Source organism: Ursus americanus, chromosome 3 (assembly GCF_024610735.1).
Source record: "Ursus americanus isolate L20-20 chromosome 3, mUrsAme1.1.p, whole genome shotgun sequence".
Taxonomy (NCBI): Eukaryota; Metazoa; Chordata; class Mammalia; order Carnivora; family Ursidae; genus Ursus; species Ursus americanus.
In genome coordinates this window covers 17,016,718-17,021,771 of record NC_142129.1, presented here as the reverse complement: position 1 = coordinate 17,021,771, position 5,054 = coordinate 17,016,718, and the positions used below count along the sequence as shown (strand labels likewise).

Sequence of the window (5,054 nt, the reverse complement as noted above, 5' to 3'; positions counted from 1 at the left end):
GATGCTCACCAATTTCATTTCCTCTTCCCGAACACATAGGAAGCCTGCATTCCTGGCCTCACTTGAAATTAGGGAAGGGTCCTATGTCTCAGGTCTGGCTGGGGAAACTTGAATGCAAGTGATACAAATACACTTTTGGCCTGGCCCTTAAAAATGTCTCCAGCAAAACTTCGGCTTTCCACTTTCTCCTTTTGGAAAATATCAGAAGCCATATATTTATCATGCAGGGCCTCTGGATCCTAGGGTTTCTGACAAAGAGAACTGTCCAAACTACATTGAGCAAGAAGTGAGCAAGAAGGAGCTTTTATGTATCAAGTCTCTGAGCTGTTGGAATTATCCAGTACAGTAGCTATCGTTAATTACCCCACGTAGCTCATATGCCTGAGGGCTCAGGGATGGATGGAAAATCAAGAGGAACTAATGATTTGAAGGACAGATGTGCTCAAAACATTGAAGGCAGAAGGAGAGGTTCTGCAGGAGTAAGGGGCCTGGAGTATAGGTGTGTACGTCAGACAGCACTGAAATGCAGTATTTTGGAGTTAGAGTACTTCAGGGTCTGGCAATAGAATTGAATGTTGGGGGAAAACGTGGTGAAGGTCCATGAAGGGTAAATCACCCAAATGGAACGACACAGGAACCATTTCTAAATAGACATCTTGTTGGGTGTCATCCTTGTGCAGGGGCCACGCTAATCTTTTCTGTATCATTCCGATTTTTTAGCATTTGTGCTGCCGAAGCGAGCACTAGTTGGACAGCTTTTTTAACTGCCTTAAACTTAACACGGATGTGCTTGCTCGTCTTCATGTGTGTGCCCTAGTCCCAAGGTTTTCAGTTCAAAATCATAGCATTTTGAATACTTAGGAATACTTATAAGAGTAAAAAAAAAAAACCTATTTAGGCAGTAATGTTTATATGTTAATGGGATATCATGTTATTGTTAAAAATTTCTCCTTAACAATTATCAAAATAGTAAAATACTTTAAAAAATAATGTTTTATATTTACAATTATAGTAAAATAATATATTTATTTTTATTTTTATAATTGTAGTAAAATAATATATTTTTATTTTTATAATTAAAGTATTTAAAATTAGTCATATAAAATATTAAAAATATAATTATGTATTGATGTAATCTAAACCCAACTTTTATAGGATATTGAACGCTTTGTGGAATGTGGCGGCATGCGTTTCATCATACCATTGGGCCGTCAATCATGCAGCCCTTTGCACAGCAGTTCTAGTTTACATTTATTGGCCCAGCTTAACTATTAATGGCACCCATTTTCACATGCAAAAAGTGTCTTGATGGTCAATCTGATAAATATTCAAAGACAACAATTTGACATGGCCCGAAGTTTGTTTTAATTGCTAAGCTAAGTAATTATTGAGTGCAGTTATGATGTTAATGAGGCTTGAAATTTTAATACTTTGAAATGTGCTTTAAGGTTTCATCATGGCATAATTTGCATATGAATTATTATTATTTTTTGAACTGTGAGCCCATTGTGCCTCCCTGGCAGCTATAGGACATTTATAGAGCAGGGCACTAATCTTTGAATGACTCCATTTCCAATTAGTAGGCAAGTGTGGCCTTGTGTGTGCCTTACCTTATTTCCAGCTCTCTCCAGCAGTGGGACATGCACAGGGACTCATTCTGGACACAGATCAAGTGAATATAGGCACCAAATACCCTAAGGGGGGCATTACTTTCTATTGGGAAAATCTTAATATTAGTGCTTTTTTTAATTATTATTATTCATTCTAGTCTTTCTTTTCAATTTTAATTGGACAATTCATTCCTGAAACTGTACATAAGGAAAAATATTTCTACTTATTGAGGGAATCAGACTCCCCTACTTGCACACAACCAATCCCCAGAAGGATTTCATAAGTAGGCCGCTGCTACATCAGCCCATAAACTGAGTTAAGAAAATTAGGCCTATGACTAAAATTGTTTGGCATTTTATTAATGAATACTTTTCTGTTTATAAAATGGCTACATGTTTATTATAGAAAAGGCTGACAATACAGAGGAGCATAAAAACGAAAAATGATTCAATTTTTAACACATTTTATTTATTTGACAAATACTGTGTACATTTCCAACAGTTTATTTTTCTATACAAAAATACACTTTAAAAAGGGGGACACCGGTTTTGGGGGACACCTGGGTGGTTCAGTTGGTTGAGCGTCAGACTCTTGATTTTGGCTCAGGTGATGATCTCAGGGTTGTGAGATCAATCCCCGCATCAGGCTCATTCATGCTAGGCATGGAGCCTGCTTAAGATTCTCTTTTTCCCTCTCCTTCTGCCCCTCCCCCTCCCTTTCTTTAAAAAAAAATACATATATTTGGAGTCATATCACATTAACATTTTTGTACATAGCTTTTTTTTGCTCACTACCATATGATCTGCCAATTGTACTCTTGGGAATTTATCTCAGAGAAATAAAAACTTATTTTCACATAGAAACTTGAGCATGGATGTTCACAGAAACTTTGTTCGTAATATTTGAGAACTCTACCCAAATTTCTTACAATGATTGAATGGTCAAACAAACTTTGGTCCACTTAGACCATGGAATACTGCTTAGCGATAATAAGGAATCACTGATATATGCAATAACTTAGATGCACATCAAGGAAATTATGCTGAGTGAGAAAAAGTCAATCTCAAAAGAATAGATATTACAGAGTTCCATTTATAAAATGTTGCTGAGTTATCAGAAGTATGAGATAGATAACGGATTAGTGGTCACCAGGGGTTAAGGATGAGGGGAGGAGGGTGTGGATATGGTTCTACCATGGAAGCAGCCTATGGTAGTGGAAGACTCAAATTTCTTGATTTTGATGGTGGTTAAGCAAATCTACACATGTAATAAAATTGTCTAGAACTACACACACAAGTGCACGTATACCACTGGTGTGGTATGAATAATCTCTGTGCTTTGTACCAATCTCAATTCGCTGGTTTTGACCGTGTACTATAGTTATGCAAGAGCATCTGTGTTGGGGGAGGCTGTATTAAGGGTACACAAGACCTCCCTTTACATTTCTTTGTAGCTTCTTGGGAATCTATAATTATTTTAGAATAAAACAATTTAAAAAATGAATCGCTTATTCACATTAAAATATTTGTGTAATGAAAAAATCTAGGAAGATATATATAATTTTTAGTTCTGGGAGGCGTGATAAATTGATATGGGGTGGAGCAAAGGATGCTTTCTGCCTTATCTAATTGTAACTACTTTTAAAAATGTGTTATGAGCCTGTGTCACTTTTGCAATTTAAAAAATGAAGAAAAGAATATTTTAAAACTAGGTATTCAAACATATACTCATTTCTTAGTTAACTTTTTTCCTATTGTTTTTATATTTAGTACTCTCCTTTTAGAAATTAGATATTCACCTATATTTTCTTACGATTTTTTATGCTTTAGGTTTTGTTCTTAAACCTTTACTCCTTAGTCCATTTGTAAATTTTTGTAGTGTATAACATAGGATTTTTATCAAACTTGAAATCATTTAAAAATAGCCAACTGCTGCTCTAGCTCCATTTGGTCTTCTAATTTATTTTGATGCCACATTTGTTATATATTAAGTTCTGATATAGACTAGGGTTTGTTTTTGGCTGATCTGTTCAGTTTTTGTACTACATGGTTTTGATGATTGTAGTTGTATGATTTTTCCCATGTGGTACGAGAAAAGCTTCATTACCCTTTATTTTCAGGATTTTCTTCCTGGGTGGTATAATCGACCTGTCTTCTAGATTCATTTAGGAGCCCTTTTATGGCACCAAAGCAGCTTTTAATTGGCATTGAATTAAAATTATTAATTAACTTGTGGAGCATTTACTTATTTCTTACCTAGAATCTTGGAATATCTTTTGAGTTTTTAAAGATAACTCTTATGTCTCTCAGTTACATTTAGTAATTTCCTTTAAAAGTCTACCACATTTAAAAAATTTTTTTTTAAATTTTTTATTATGTTATGTTAGTCACCATACAGTACATCATCAGTTTTTGATGTAGTGATCCATGATTCATTGTTTGCATATAACACCCAGTGCTCCATGCAATACATGCCCTCCTTAATACCCATCACCGGACTAGCGCAATCCCCCACCTCTTTCCCCTCTAAAGCCCTCAGTTTGTTTCCCAGAGTCCATAGTCTCTCAGTTCATTCCCCCTTCTGTTTACCCCCCTTCATTCTTCCCTTCCTTCTCCTACCGATCTCCCTGCTATTCCTTATGTTCTACAAATTAGTGAAACCATATGATAATTGTCTTTCTCTGCTTGACTTATTTCACTTAGCATAGTCTCCTCCAGTCCTGTCCATGTTGCTGCAAATGTTGGGTAATCGTTCTTTCCTATGACTTAGTAATATTCCATTATATATACAGACCACATCCATTCCTCTGTTGAAGGGCATGCAATTGCACTACTGGGTATTTACTCCAAAGGTATAGACATAGTGAAGAGAAGGGCCATATGCACCCCAATGTTCATAGCAGCATTGTCCACAATACCACATTTTATTTTTAAGGCTGCTCCCTGGTATTTTTATGCTTTGGGCTACAGTTATCAATGATGAATGGGATTTAGCTTCCATTTTCTAACTGGTTATTACTAACATATTAAAACTGGTTTTCACACTCTTATCTAGCATCCAATTATTTTGAAAACTGTAGATTTTGTTGTTGTTGAGGTCACTTCTGTTACTTCCTTTTGGTTTTCTCTCTAGTCCTTCATTTTCAGTAGATGTACTCAATTACTAACTTAAGGGATGATGGCCAGTCTTGTTCCTGATTCGAGAGGAAATGTGTGTAGTGTGCCACTATTGAGACTACTGCCGAATGGTAGTTTTAGATGCTCCTTGTCAGGCATTTGCTATATGTATACATATATTTTAAAATGAAGAACTGGTACAGAGTTTTTTGCAAATGGCTTTAGGGTCCGTTGACTTGATCGTGCCATTTTCCTTTGTCAACATTTAAAGATACATGTTGATAATTATATTCGTGATAGGTAGTGTTACTTATTTTGCCTGTATTT

General features: G+C 35.6%; 1 non-coding gene across 1 annotated transcript; it reads right to left on the bottom strand.

Annotated features, from left to right (window-relative positions):
- Window positions 1–635: 635 nt before the first annotated feature.
- Window positions 636–744, bottom strand: LOC123789727 (U6 spliceosomal RNA). The gene has a single exon (XR_006778890.1). It is a non-coding gene; the product is annotated as a U6 spliceosomal RNA (small nuclear RNA).
- Window positions 745–5,054: the final 4,310 nt, after the last annotated feature.